The following is a 16,566-nucleotide window of genomic DNA, read 5'->3' as shown; positions in this document are numbered from 1 at the left end:
GGGGCCACAATATATCACCCTCAACTGGTCTCAATTCCACCAAAAAAGTATCTGGACTGCGTAGTGGAGTGGTCCCCACAATATAATAAAAAATCCCTCAACTGGTCTGAATTCCACCAAAAAAGTATCTGGACTGCGTAGTGGAGTGGTCCCCACAATATAAAAAAATACTCAACTGGTCTGAATTCCACCAAAAAAGTATCTGGACTGCGTAGTGGAGTGGTCTCCACAATATAATAAAAAATCCCTCAACTGGTCTGAATTCCACCAAACAAGTATCTGGACTGCGTAGTGGAGTGGGCCCGGTACCCAATTTGGTACCGGGGCCACAATATAATAATAAAACCCTCAACTGGTCTGAATTCCAGTGCACAGATGTCGGACACCGGATGGACGTCTAAAACCAACATAGCAGTTAAGGACACAGTTCCTCTTTTTTGTGACTGCACAAACAATTAACGTAGTAATAGAAATGACAGTTTTTTGTTTTTTTAAATATAGAAAGAAAGAAGGTAGTACTAGAAATGGCAGTTATTTTTTTTTTTTATCCGGCTCGGATCCGCAACATTCGGGTGGGCTCGGATTTCAGAAATCCGAGTGCGCTCATCTCTAACCTGGATATATATTTAGGAGTAACAACTGGCATTTATTAAATCTAGAATTAAATTACAGAAAATTTGGTGGGTTGGCTCTTTCTAGCTTTAAGATTTAGTGCTATGCCACACAGATGGTTATCTTTCTATCTCTATGCTTCTGTTAGCTGGTGATATATATATTAATCCAGATCCCCCACACTCCTCCACTACACATGTCTCACAACACTACCGAAATCCAGCAAACCTCATACATATCACTTGTCTCCCTTCTCTTCCAAAGTCTTTTAAATATGTCTGAGGCTGGGTCATTTATAAATAACTTATTGTATAAATATATTTAAATTATTAGCACATTGCGCCAATTTATATAATTGCCAATGTACTGATTTTTGATACTGTGTATTAGAAATGTGCTTATTTCTGAGGTATTGATTTCTGAGACAGTATGTCATGTTTGGATTTTGTAAATTTTCTGTAGGAAATCCCAAGTAACCTTATGTGTGGAGAGGATGTGTTTTTAAAACTGTATGGAGACAGGTAATCACATGTTGATTAGATCTTTCATCGCTGAGTGTCTAACACGTCTGTTGAGCCTAAAACTACGGGAAGGTGGAGGGGTAATTAGACTTGCTGGTAGACTTCCTATGTGTGTAAGACTCAGAATGCAAGTAATCACAAATTAGTGTGAATTTTGCAAGAATTTTAAAACTGTGTTAAAAGCAAGATTAGATAAAATGCAATATCCTGATGGTAAACATTCAATATAAAACCTTAGACGTTGTGGTGCCGCTAGCAGCAATGTAAAAAGGGGTTAAACCCCTCCAGGCTGATTATGTACAGGCTGCATGAAGCATCTGGATTGGTTAGAAGGGCAGGAGGCTGGATTACCTTCAACCAGGGTATTTGTGTAAATCTGTATAAATAGCGGACTGTCTGACCATGTAAAGTATTATTATTCCATCTGTACTTCTGGAAGATCACTAGTACCTTACACTAGTGTATGTACCTGTCCTTATTAGGACACTTGAGCTAATAAAACGTCACTGTTTCAAGATCTTGTTTTGATGACTACTTTCCTGTGCTGTAATTCCTATGACCTACAGATTAGACCAATCTAATCCGTTATCCGACTGTTCTAAGGTTGGAACCCAGCATTCCAATACCAACACTCTGCCCGCTACCTTGCAGCTCTGCCCATTGTGATAGGCCAGGGAAAACCATCCTCAGCAAACCTGATCTAAAGGAAGAGGTCAGGGGTACCAGCCCAGGTGCCCAGTGAGGGGGTACGCTAGCAGGGAGAGTTACTTAGAAGGATGCAGTTCTAGGTGTCGTTGAAGGAGCCTAGTGGTGGCAGCGGGCCTATCTTACTGCGGTTAGAGGGGCGTAATTTGGAATACAGAAAGGGGATGGTAGCAAGGCAAGCCCAGCCAGTCCCCAGCAACAGAACAGACAGGATGAGGTCCATCTTGTCACAGTGCCCTTTGAAATCTGTTTTGTAGCAAACATACACAACCTCTTCCTCTCAACAAACTCAACCTTCTGGCAATAACTAAAACATGGCTTACACAATCAGACATTGGCTCCCCTGCAGCCCTTTCACATGGTGGCCTCCATTTCACCCACACCTTCAGACCTGGAAGCAGACAAAGAGTTGGTGTTTACTGCTTCTGACCCCTCACATTTCTGCCAAATGTCCCATCACTTCCGTTCACATCTTTTGAAGTACTGAACATGCTCTTCGGGTTTTTAATCCATTCTCTATGCATGTTGCTGTGATCTATTGCCCCACTGGAGCGCATCAACAATTTCTTGAGAATTGCTCTGCATGGCTCTCTCACATCTTATCTTCTGATATTCCCACCATCATCATGGGGGATTTCAGCATCCCAATTGCTAACCCACGTTCCAATGCTGCTTCCAAACTATTCTCTCTAACCTCCTCCCTGGGGATGACTATTGCCTTGATCTTGTTTTCACTAGACTATGCTCAGTTTCTGAATTCCTTAGTACGCCTTTCTCCCTTTCAGATTATCACCTTACCAGCTACACGCTCACACCCAGTACTTTAACTTCTCTGTTTTCAAACCCTATCAAGGCTCCTCATATCTGCAGAAATCTTAACTTTATTTATCTTCAAAAGTTTTTCATCTCTCTCCAACAACTTCTCTCACCAATCTCTACATTCTCTTTCCCTAATATGGCAGTACCTCATTTTCACTATACCCTAGCAACAGCCCTTGATCAAGTGGCTCCAGCAAATGTTCATACTTCAAGTTTACTTTGATGTCAACCATGGCACACTAAACACGAAAACTTCAAAGACTTTCCCATAAAGCAAAACGTCACTGGCATAAATCACGTACCTCTAATGATTTCTTCACATATATTGCTATTTTTACCACTCCTATCGAAATTCTCTGGACACTGCAAAACAAACATACTTCCAATCTCTCATCTCCGCTCAGGCTTCAAACCCCAAACACCTGTTTAACACATTTAAATCACTTTTCAACCCTCTCACCCCAAACCCTCTGACTACTATCAGTGCCCAGGATCTTGCTTCCTACTTCAAGGACAAGATTATTAAGGTCAGACTAGAAATGGTGTTATCATCTTCCTTGAAAAGGAATCAGCAACATTTCTTCCCGGCAACCACTGACACCCTCTCTTCATTTGATCTCACAAATAAAGATGAAGTATCTACTCTCTTCTTATCTTCCTACTCTACCTCCTGTCCTCTTGATTCTATACCCTCACAAATTAGTAGATCCCTGTCTCCTGTGCTCATACCACCTCTAGCTAAAATCTGTAATCTCGCTCTCTTTACTGGTATCTTCCCGTCATTATACAAGCATACAGTGATTATTCCTATTCTTAAAAAACAAAGTTCTGACCCAAAATCTGTCTGAAATTACCATCCCATCTCTCAGCTCCCATGCCCCTTCAAGCTTCTAGAGAGACTTGCCTACACTCGCCTCACACACTCCCTTTCCACAAACAACCTGTTGGATCCTTTTCAGTCCTGCATTCGCTGTCAACATGCTACAGAGACTGTGTTGCTGTTGCTAAGGTTGTCAACAATTTGACTATTACTCTCTTCTAATTCTCCTGGATCACTCTGCAGCATTCAACACTGATGTCCACTCTCTTCTCATACAAACGCTACAATACCTAGGTCTTCAAGACACAGTCCTATGCTGGTTCTCATCCTACCTTTCTAATCGCTCATTCATTTAATTTATCTGGATCCACCTCTGCTCAGCTTCCTTTATCAGTAGGAATCTCACAAGGCTCAGTACTAGGTCCTCTGCTGTTCTTTATCTATACCACTTTTCTTGGAAAACTAATAAACTCCTCTGGATTTTAGTGTCAACTCTATGCGGATGATACACAACTTTATCTATCCTCTCCTGATTTCTCGCCATTTGTGTTGTCTTGTGTTTCTGACTGTTTTCTGTCATTTCATCTTGGATGTCTTGGATGCGCTCTTGCCAAATTAAACTCAATCTCTCAAAAAATAGAGCTAAAAATATTCCCACCCACCAACAGAATTTACCTACCTGACATTTCTATTTCTGTTGAGAACATGACCATAAATCCTACACACGAAAGCTTGCTGCCTAGGTGTGATCCTTGACTCACAACTATCCGTTGTTCTCCACATACAGAACATCTAAAAAACATTTCCAGAACACGCACATATCTTACACAAGAAGTTACAGAAACTTTAATTCATGCACTCATAATCTCCTGCATTCACTATTGCAATTCCCTCCTTTTCTTCCCCTAAAGAGACTCAAACCCCTACAAACTATTTTGCATGCATGGGCCAGACTGATTTTTTATGCAAATCATTCTTTCTCTGCTGAACCACTCTGTCAATCTCTACATTGGTTGCCTGTTTTTTGCAGAATCCAATATAAAATTATTCTACTAACATACAAGGCCATCAACAAAACTGCAGCAACTTACATCTCCTCAATTGCCTCACTCGACAACTCTGTCCTGCACAAGATCTGCGTCACCAATCCACTCTCATTACATCCTTCCATTTCCTTTTATAGGACTTTTTTCAAGCTGCACTCACTCTGTGGAATTTCCTCCATCGCACAATAAGACTCTGGTCTACAAATATTCAAACGTTCTCTGAAAACCCACCTCTTCTGGCAAGCTTACTATATTTCTCAACCAACCTCTTAACCTCAAGAGGTTACCCTATTACCACCCTTTGCACAATTCACACAAAATAACAACCCTCTAACCCCAAACCAACATTGCTGTGCTACTAGATCACATAGCATACAAATCACTTTTTAACCTTTGCAATCTGGCTGGACCAGTATGCAGTATGTAGATTTAACCTCATTAGTCCGACTCCCATTGACCTATAGATTCTAAGCTTGTGAGCAGGGCCCTTTTACCTTATTGTGTTTTACCCAGTATTGTTTATTACTGTGTTTTTAATTGTAAAGTGCTACGGAATTTGCTGGTGCTATATAAATAAATGATGATGATAATGGTTAGGAAGTCCTTATGATAATAATTCATACAATGTCAATTGGCTATACGCTGGACAGACATCGATACAGATCTTATCGGAAAGTAAATGTAGGAAGTAAGGGCCCTCCCATCATAGCATAGGCAGTTCGTATATGGAAATCAGGTAATTTATTATTGCAGCAGGAAGGTATAAACCGGGTTTTCCCTCTTTGGAGCAGTGGAATTTCAATTTTTGATGAAATACATTTTTGGACAAGCAATAATTTTGTTGCAGTAGGACAACTCTATGTTAAGAATTATATGAAATCCTTTGAAAAACCTAGTAATGAATTCAGGATTCCTAACTCAGCCTTTCATAGATATCTGCAGCTCCAACATTTGGAGGGGAATTTCCACTTTTGCCAAATGCCCCTATGAAAACAAATCTTCTTTTATTGGGCCTTAGAAAGTTAAACTGAATCAATATGTGTTCAGAGAACTCTACTTTCATCTCTATCTCCTCCCCTTCTCTTCTTCCTCCTTTTCTACCCCCTCCCACTACTAACATTCCCCTGTATCTCACCCTCTATTCCCCCTTCTTTTAACTCGACCTCCACCCCTCTTATGCAACATAACCTCACCTCCCTGCAATCTTGATGTTGATACTCACATAATCCTTTGACTTGATTAAGATGCTCTTGCACAGCTGTATACAGTTCATTATTGCACCTTTCTCTCCCCGCCAATATCCCTTTATTTTGTTCTGTTCCCCTCTCCCCTATCCTCATGTCATATAAAAATTCAATGAAAATTTATTTAACAAAGAAAAAGAAAGCTAAACTGTACCATTAATGTGCTGCTAATAAATGAGTCAGATAAAAATATCCTGCCAGCACTACTCTCAAATTGGAAGTGGATCTAGGAGCATCAACGGATGAGAAATCAACAAATACAACTCTACATATTACATAGGGTTTATATTATCCCTGTTAGATTGGGGACATTTTGTTTAGCTACCAATACAACCTGTCCAATATGTGCTATGAAAGGAGCTACATAGTGCACTTGTTATGGAATTGTGGTGTGATATATTTACCGGAATAGTACCGGAACTTCTATTTTTTTAAGTCCCCTAATATAGTTATCTTTGGGTTAACACTGTCCAAAATGTTAGATAATGTATCTTGGCAGTATGTAATTAACCTTATTAGCTTGATTAAAGTTTGCATTGATAGAACCTGGATGGCTTCCTAATGCCCGTAATTTCAAGAATGGATGCATATTGGCAATGAGCATGAGTGTTTTCATTACACCAGCAAAAATGTTTGTTCTGAGTCTACAATTCTAAATGAACTAAATCAAATAATAGATGAAAATGACATTAGTCCACAATGGCCAAGGTGCTCAGCTCCTGCGTTTATATTTGATTAATTTTTTTATATTCTTATCATCCTAGTTATATACCTATTCTTAATTTACTTTTGGATGAGAGAAAAAAACTTAATAAAAAACACTTGGAGGGAAAAAAGATTCTTGTGAAGATTGCATTGTTTTACCAATGTAAAGGTTTTTGGTTACCCCTCATCTTAAATACAGTTTTATTGGCAGATTGGCTAACTGGATTTAAAAAGGATGACTGGACTGAAGAAATGTTTCTGTTCCCTCCAAGAAATTAGTCTTGTTGCCCTTATGGGTGAGGCTTGTGGCAAACAGGCGCTTTGAGCACTCTGAATCTCAGTCTCCTGGAACCCAGTGCTTAGACATGCTGGGGCTTATATAGAGTTGGATGCAAATGCAACCCGAATGCAAGCAGTAAAAGACACATTCATGAAAGGGTGCAGTTACATGCATATATTCAGTCAAACGCATCTGAACCTACACCTATCTCTACATCCCTAGCATTTACACCAGGTTTACATCAAGAGAAACAAATGTGTATACTAACGCTTCACTATAGCCTACAGAAAGTGAGATCAGACTTGACAGTATTGAATTACCCAATTTGTACACAATATAATAATGTAATGAAGTGACACATATGCAATAGAGAATAGTGTCTTGACACTGCTATACATAAATGTGAACAACTTGCAAGCATAAAGAATCCCAAGTGTAAGATGCGACAAAATCTTCATATGGAAGCAATAATGCACATTTTGATTCACATATGCAGTACTTAAAGGTATTTTTTATGCAAGTAAAACATATGTACACCCAACTCTACATGAGCCCCACTGTTTGTCAGCACATAGCAGGCAGTCTAAGTGCCTAAGCATAAGAAGGGATGTTTTTCCGGCTTAAATTGTTTGCTGCCTCGGTGGTAGTCATTCCAGGGATAACCATCATGTGACAACACAGTGCAACAAGAAGATTCTGGATGGTGTAATTCCGACATGGAGTTAATACAGATATGTTAAAAAATTGATTTACGTCACTTCAAAGAGCGAAAGTTACATTTATGCTATTAAGGGGGCAATGTCTACTGTCTAACACTTCCTTAAAAGCATTACACACCCGCCTGCTCCTCTCATTGCCACTTAATAGCATGAATATTGAGGAGGCAATGCGAGGAGCTGGCGGGTGTGTAATGCTTTTAAGGAGACAGTATGTCATGTTTGGGATTTGAAATTGTCTATTGACAGGGACATTTTCATTGCTGAGTGACTAAAATATCTGTAAAGCCTGAACAACAGGAGGAGGTAATAATACTTGCTGGTAGACTCCCTATGCAAGTGATCACAGATGAATGTGATTTTTGCAAATTAAATTGCGTTCAAAGCAAGATTAGTGAAATGTTAGATCCTGATGGTAAAGATACCATAGAAAACCTCAGACGTAGTGGTGCCGCTAGAAGCCATGTAAAAGGGTGTTAAACCCCTTCAGGCTGACCTTTGGGCAGACTGCATGAAGCTCCTGAATTGGTTAGAGGGGCAGGAGGATGGATTACCTCCTGCCAGGTTATCTGTGTAAATCTGTATAACTGTTTGACCATGTAATGTATCATCATACTATTATAACTTCTGGAAAGATTGCTAGTACCACAAACTGGCGTATGTAACTGTCCTTATTGGGACTTTTTAAGCTAATAAAACATCACTGCTTCAAGATCCTGATTTGACGCCTACTTACCTGCGGCAATTCCTGTGACCTACAGATTAGATCAACCTAACCGGCATCCATAGCAACCCTGTTCTAAAGGAAGAGATCAGGAATACCTGCCCAGGTGCCCAATGAGGGGTACACCAGCAGCGAAAGTTACCCAGAAGGAAGCAGTTCTAAGCGCCAATGTAGGAGCCTAGTGGTGGCAGCAGGCTGCTAATACTGCAGCAGGAGGGGCGCATTTGGGAGAAAGAAAGACAAGCCCAGCCGGTCCCCAACACAACAGACAGGGTGGCATAGGAGGTCTATCCTGTCACATTTACTTTTTGTGGTGCGGTACAAAAATAATTTAATGTGTATGACCTATTATATCCCTATTTAAACTTTTACATAATCTCCAGTGATTAATGTAAAAAAGCTGACAGTGTATAAAGGTGCTATGCAGTGACAAAAGGATTATTTTATTATAGTTTTATTTTATCATTGCAGGATGTTTGTTCTTATTTTATATGGGCATGCCTTAAATCTTTTGTAACCAAGTGGGGCATTCAGGTAGTTGTAATTCATTGCACAGCTGCTTAACATTATGTTTCTTCTGTTCTCAGAGAATTCTTGGGCAGCATTCAAGATGGCTTCATGCTGTCTTTGGCTGAGAATCGTTATGACTAGTGTGGGTATGGCTATGTCACGAAATAATATTTTTCAGCATACGATTAGTACATTAGAAGATATAAGAATGTTGTTGATGATCACACAGGGCTTATAAACTATACTTCTTTTGTTTAACGTTCCTTATGGAATATGTTGACTACTACAATGTCAGTTTTGCTTTTTCAATGTCAGCATTGCTCACCCATTATCCAGTAACACTATCATAAGCATTTTGAAAATATCTCCCTCCAGAACCATTAAAAAATGCACCAATTTAGTTAAGTTTATTTTTACTATTTTCTCCACTTGCCATCAAATTTTTAAAATCCATGAATCTAATAAAGTTATTTCTCATAGGGTAAAATGCAATAAGTGCTAAATATTTACTGCTATTTAAATTAAAACACTAACAGAGGTCATCACAGAAAATAATTATTAATGAACGTAGATTCATCAGCTGCAATTTTTGGACTAAGATCTGCAGGGCCAATTGTACAGTTAAAAATAATACATTTTATATACTACACAAATGTTATGCCATACGTACAAAATAATCAACAATATGGCCATATGTGTTTAATGATTTTTAGCTCTCAAGGGCTCATGTTAAGTTGAACGCAAATTGTGTTTCTGATGTAGAATGCGCTTTTTTAATTTGAGCATGCGCACACACTACTATTTTCGGAACTAGTGCTTTGTGCTCTTGTCCAAAAGTAAAAAAGTGTATTATATGCTAAAAATGCAACTAGCGTTCAGTTAGCAAAAGCCCCTCAGAGGCAGGTGCTGGCTGGGCATGGGGCATCTGCAACCCTACCCTACCCCGCTCTCCCGGCCACCTGAATTTTTTCCTTTAAAATAGGCTACGATGTTGAGTCTTGCCCCCCAGGCTAAAATTTGCCAGCCGTCCCCTGCTCAGAGGGCAATAAACTATACTATGTGATGATGTGGTTTGGTGTGAGGTGGTAGGCTTCAATATCCAGATGTTTATTTCTAAATAAATTCCTCTACTTGGGCATGAGCCCCAGACAATCACAGTTACTAAATAAATCATAAAGATAGCTTTAGTTTTGACAGCAGGCCTCAACACAAGAAACAGCAACAAGATATCCATCACTATATAGAATCTCAATAGGCAAAGCACATGAAAAAGATAATTGTATTTGTAATCAATGCATTTTTATCATTGCTGGAGTGTATACTTGCATGTATTAGGATCTATTAAGAGTATCTTCCAGATTATAAGAAGGACCCTCTGTACCATATGTGTTAGTTTCATCTTTCTGTCACTATAGATAAGTTTCCCTATTAAAGAGCACTATGAAACATTTACAAATACACTATAGTAATCATAATATATGTATATTTTGTATTATTGAATAATTATTCACATGTGAGAAATAGCCTAGCATCTAACTGGACATTTGCTAAACTCTCAACAAACAGCATAAGGACTTCAAGATATTGTCAACAATAATCCTTTTGATCTGCGAACAATTGAGCAATTTAAATCAACCTATTTCATCTATTGCTGTAAAACATCATCATATGTAATTTGTAGTGGAGGACTGCATGGCTCAGATTTAATGGCAATCAAATAACATCTGTTTAATTTTAACATATAGATGTAGGCTTTATTAAATCCTCCTGCAATTTTTGCTTATTCTTTGCTTTTCTCTGATCATTGTAAATGTAAAAAATTAATTTCCTGTACAGAAAAACATGAGCAAGAAGGCAAGTTTAAATAACTGTAAAATAATAAACACAGCCAACGTTTAGGAAATGATGTTTTATATGTTCTCTTCTTCCAGCAAGTTGAAAAGTTATGAGCATTTTCCAAGTTGAAATTTATGAGTTTGAATATTTTATTAATAATAAAATTTACTTTATGATTTCATGCTCGTTTTCTGATGTAAAATGCACTCAGTTACTAATTCAAACATGGATACTGGATGTCAGGATGCTTCTAACCTGTAATAGATTGGTTACCCAGTGGCATTAGGAAAATGCCAGTGACACCGCATATCAAATATGATCACATTTGACCTGCAGTTTGCAACCAGCACTTGAGGAACAATCTATTGACCCCTTTGTATTCACCAATAGGCTGCCAATCACTACTGCTTGCGCAGTAAGTGCCATCACCATTCCTGTTTTACATCCTTTTACTAGAGTTGCAAAAATGCTAGCAAATGCATGATTTCTGATTATTAGAAGGGGTGGTAAAAAGTGTATTTCAAATTCAGAAATTTAGATGAGAATTTTGCATATGTTTTATTCCACAATAAAATGAGGTGGTTATTATTGTTATATTACACTTACAAATACTAGTATGTGTTGAAGGGTCAGAACTCTTTTCCCATACATCCCTAAATCTCTTTAGAACAAGAAGATTCATTCTTTGACTAGTGCAGGATAAAGAAGGCTTATAGATTTAGCCCATACTCGGGTCGGTCTCACCGGTCTCACCGGGAGAGCTGACGATTCTCCCGCATCTGGCCCATCTGCCCACTTCAATAAAATTAGAGCCGGAGTGTACGGGTGGAGGGGGCGGGGCTTCACGAGCCGTGTCATTTTGGCCCTGCCCCCAGTGATATAATGCTTGTTTGGGCTCTTTTTATACTGTAAAAAGAACCAAAACAGGCATTACGTCACCGGGGGGCGGGGCCAAAATGACGCGAATCGTGAAGCCACACCCTCTCTGCCCATACACCCCTCATGCCCTCCTGGATCTCTTCCATCTATCCATTGGCTTAGCTCTACCTACTTGTCCTTGCTATATCCCCTGGTCCTTATTCTATCAACTTGCCCTTGTTTTATCCACTGACCATTTTTTTTATCCTCTGGCCCTTGTTCTGTCCATTAGCCTTTGTTCTAATATACTGGCTCTTGTTCTGTTCACTGTCCCTTGTTCTATCCACTGTCCTTTGTTCTATCTACTGGCCCTTGTTCTCTCCTCTGACACTTGTTCTATCAACTTGCTCTTGTTTCATCTTCTGGCCCTTGTTTTATCAAATGGCCTTTGTTCTATGCATTAGACCTTGGTCTATCTATTGACCCTTGTGCTATCAGCCTACCATTGTTCTATCCACTGCCCTTGTTCTGTCTACTGGCCTTTGTTCTATCCACTTGCCCTTGTTCTGTCTATTGGCCTTTGTTCTATCCACTTGCTCTTGTTCTGTCTACTGGCCTTTGTTCCATCCACTTGCCCTTATTCTGTCTACTGGCCTTTGTTCCATCCATTTGCCCTTGTTCTGTCTATTGGCCTTTGTTCTATCCACTTGCCCTTGTTCTGTCTATTGGCCTTTGTTCTATCCACTTGCCCTTGTTCTGTCTATTGGCATTTGTTCTATCCACTTGCCCTTGTTCTATCTAGTGGCCCTTGCTCTATCGACTTGCCCTTGCTCTATCCACTTGTCCTTTTTCTTTCCACTCACTTTTTCAGTTGATATTCTTGTGCTTCAATCTTCACAGTGGAGAATGATTCTCTGGATTAAATATATTTTCACTGATGACTCCATGAAATAAGCAGGATCTGTTACTGAATGTGACATGATTACTTTAATCACAATTACAAATTTAAGGTGCTTTATTCATGGGTCTTCTAATGCAACGCAATCTGTAAATATATGTAAATATAGAACCATACCATAAACAGTGCAGTCTAGTTATGATTGGGAGGTGCTTAAGGAAGACAAGAACATGTTTTGTGTGGAATTTAAAAAAAATATTTTTATAAGTTTCTATTTCTTTTTTTTTTTTAATTAAATTACTGGATCCTATTATTTCAGTGGAAGAAAAAAATAGTCTGGACCTCCTTCACTACTATTGGTCTCCCAACAAGAGATCCTGGTGACCACAACAGGTCTCTCAACAACCACAATCACTGAATGTATGCCCATTGTAAGAGATGGCGCCAGGGGATTTGAGTTCTACCTTTAGGGGTGCTTGGCTTACCATTAATGGTTGGGTCCAACAGTAGCTGCCATCAGTATTTGGATTAGATATATCGCAACCAAATCATTATTCACTGGCACAATATCTAACATTTTATGTAAGGATTACTGGTAAAGGAATGATTTGGTATTTATTTTATTTAGATATACAGAAGATTAAACATGATTGCTTGTATACAATGTGGTTTACCTTGTCGTATACAAACAGTATATTCTTATCTGGTTTTTCTCACTTTCTACTGAGACTGGGCACCAAGGAGTGTTGTGTATTTGCTCAGAAATCAAGTAACCGCTGTGTTTGTAGTTGCACAAAGTTTCTGCTTGAGTTATTGAGTTTTACAGTATATCAAATCAATATTTAAAACGGCTGTGTTCTCAGTTTACCATATAATATTAAAGCGTAATACATGCGACTACTCCTATTACAACTGTTCAATCTAATAACAATGACTGTTTATAGAAATGGCAAGACTTAGTTCTAAAACAAACAGATGGGCCACAATGTAGAGCCAAAATCTCTAATGACTGTTTTTATACAATCAAGGTAATGAACCTATGTTGTGTGATACCGAGGCTTGCCTTTTTGTACACAGATCTAATAACAACGTAAATACTGTCGGGAAATGTTCTAGTATCTGGAAATAGTTTTCACAACAAGGAAATACACTGTATTGTTTACATAACAATACAGGTGACATTATCATTATAATTCCATTAGACAACATAAGCATTTCTAAAAAAAGACAGTTGTGAAATGTTCAATCAGCTCTGCATATATATATATATATATATATATATATAAATATATATATATATATATATATATATATATATACACACATCATTTGCTCTGTCCGTTCTTTTTTAACATTGTTATTTAGTTTTCAAAAATATAGCAACAACAAGAAAGTTTTGGAGTCAAACACAAGGAAATGGTGCATGATAGAGAAGCACCAATGCACACTTAGCTGTAGAAGTGTTATAAACTAACTAGACACCAGTTGAAACACTGAGAGAAAGCCTGGCATTCTCACTGCACCAGTGTTCATCCCTTAATGATTAGGCACCTGGTAATGAAAGAAATTAAGCTGCTTGAAGTTCTAGATTCATGGCCCATCAGAAAGGTAAATTGAGAGCCGCCATGCATCGCCGCGGTTTTCCGTCAGGTTTGCATTGCAAACAGGCGGATTTACTAATGGCCCATTTTATCTTCAATTTGAAGCCGCCGGCGATGTCACGGCGGGTTGTAATGCTCAAAGCCGCCGGCGGCTTTGATTTGACCACGGCGCTTTTGCTTTAAATGACGGCGCTTTCGTGTAAAGGCGTTTTTTTTGAAAATTACACCTGTCTCATGGCCTGTTACTATTGGCTATCTTCAAACTCAGGAGATTTGACATCACAAGCCCTATATAAACCACTGGCCTGACACTTTTTCTTTGATAGGGTTTTGAGGAGTTTTGTGAGAGGAGTTTGGAGGATTGTGGTTTGCTGAGAGTTGGATTGTGTTGGAGTTTGGTGGTTTGGTGTTGCGAATTCTGCTTGAAGTGTGAGTAGTCCTGTGGTTTTGTACATTTATTTTTTCATTTATTTTCTGTCTTGTATTTTTTGTATTTGACTTGTCCTTTGTCTGTGTTACTTGTGTGTGACTGTGTTGAGAGTGTGTCTGTAGTTAGTGTAGTTTGTTCTTTGTGTTTGTACGTCTTTCTGTGTTTTGTGTGTTTCACATTTATTTGTGAATATGTCCAGATAGAGGAGGGGAGCAGAGGCTGAGGAGAGGGAGATGGAGGTTGAGGGGGCAGAGGAGGGAGAGGAAGAGGTTGAGGAGACAGGACAGGGCAGGAAGACAAAATCAGGGAGAAATGTCAGATTTTCCCATAATGAAAATTGTGTGCTGGTGATTCCCTGCTATGAGGTGATCTTAGGGAACCTTGCAGCTCGGACTCCGCTAAGGCGGTGCCACCAATTGTGGGCTAGAGTGTGTGATGCAGTGAATGCGGTGGGGCCACTAAAGCGGACAGTAGCTCACTGCCGCGAAAGATTCTCTGACATCAAAAGGAGACTCAAGGAAAAAATGGCCGCGGAAAGAAGGTCAACCAGAAGAACGGGTGGTGGCCCCCCTCTTTGTATGGAATATACAAGTTACGAGGAGGAGCTGCGCCAGATCATGCCGGCCGAGATTGTTGAGGGCATAAATGTGCAAGACACAGATTCGCCCTCGTTTGGCCAAGTAGTTGGTGATTTATTTGCCCTTTTTACGCTAACACCATTGAAAATGTGCCTTTTTTTTTTTTTTAAAGTGCCTTTTTTATTTTAAAAGTGCCTTTTTTACTCAATCAGTATTTAAAGGCTAAATTTTTTGTTTAGAACTGTTTTATTATTTTCAAACACATTTTTCAAAAAAACTGTATATTTGTAAATTGCTTTTTGCTGCAAATACATTGTATGCTTTTTCTAATACATCCAGATTCGCCAGGACCGCAGTTAAGTCCCAGTCCGAGACCTACACCTCCACCTTCACTGAGAGATTCGGGCACAGAAGAGCAAGCAGGTGCGGGATTTCTGTTTAGGAGAGAAATAATGGAGTTAGTAGATTTTCTGTGCAAATGTTGCTGTCAATGTTATATTTCGTTTCTTTTAGATGGTTTGCAATGAGAACATAGAGCTACATTTACTAAACTGAGATGTTGCCTATAGCAACCAATCAGATTATAACTTTACTTTATTTCTTGCTTTCTACAAAATGACAGATAAAATCTGATTGGTTGCTGTAGGCAACATCTCCACTTTTTCAACCACGCAGTTTAGTCAAAATACCCCAGCATGGACTACACAGAGGGAGTACTAAAATAGTATTAGTTTACCCCAAAGCACGGTCTAGCAGCATTTGGCTGACTACATCCTCATATTTGTAGGTAAAAAAAACTTTGCATTTGTAGCCCCCTCAGCCATACATAGTCCAAATGATAATGTGTATTCAAAAGATAAAAAGTGCATCCTTAAGCAGGTAGCATAGGACAAGAAATCAGGAATGCAAACATTGTGAAAGAATCTCTAGTTGCAAAAGATTATTCTTTCCTATCCAGTGTTCAGAATGCTATATACAAACATATTATAACCTATATACTTACCGTTATTTTTCATACACAGGGCCGTCTTCATATCAGGCACCTCAGCCGGAGTCCCTGCAAATGTCCCCTGAGCCAGAGGATCAAACCATCATCACCCTGGAAACAGTGGATGCCCCTGTGTCTGGCCTCCACGACCTTTCACCTGGGCATGCAGAACCACCATCATACCAGCAACCTGCACCTCCAAGTATGGACCGAGCCAGAGAAATGGCGGCCATGGGGCCAAGGAGAGTTGCTCACACCAGGGGTGGGCGAGGGAAAGGAGAGAGTGGCTCCAAACATTGTGATATGCCAACGAAAAGGCGTCGCTAGCGCAAAAACATTATTATTGGTTAATGTTTTGTTAAGTATGTGTAAGCATTATACTTTATTATTTATTGTGTCCTACTGCAATAAATGCAGTTAAATGTCTATGGTGTCAGTCTTTCTTTTCTGCAAATTAAACAAGAGTATACTGATGTTTTAAAAACTAAGCACTAATTTTACTTACACATTGACCTCTGACTGTCACTTTCCAGGGATGTTCATATTTACCACATGAGGAGTACACACTATCCTCTTTTTAAAGGTTCCAATTTACAAAACAATTTAAATCAAAAAAACCATTGCACTTACATCAAACACATTTTAGAGCAATAAATGTTTATCCTACTATGCACT

General features: G+C 39.1%; 1 long non-coding RNA gene across 1 annotated transcript; it reads left to right on the top strand.

Annotated features, from left to right (window-relative positions):
* The first annotated feature begins 14,725 nt into the window (after window positions 1-14,725).
* On the top strand, window positions 14,726-16,075 carry LOC142107705 (uncharacterized). Its single transcript, XR_012679998.1, has 3 exons — window positions 14,726-15,012; window positions 15,243-15,326; window positions 15,926-16,075. It is a non-coding gene; the product is annotated as an uncharacterized LOC142107705 (long non-coding RNA).
* Window positions 16,076-16,566: the final 491 nt, after the last annotated feature.

The sequence above is a fragment of the Mixophyes fleayi genome, chromosome 1 (assembly GCF_038048845.1).
Source record: "Mixophyes fleayi isolate aMixFle1 chromosome 1, aMixFle1.hap1, whole genome shotgun sequence".
Lineage (NCBI taxonomy): Eukaryota > Metazoa > Chordata > Amphibia > Anura > Limnodynastidae > Mixophyes > Mixophyes fleayi.
This window is presented reverse-complemented; position numbering and strand designations above follow the sequence as displayed.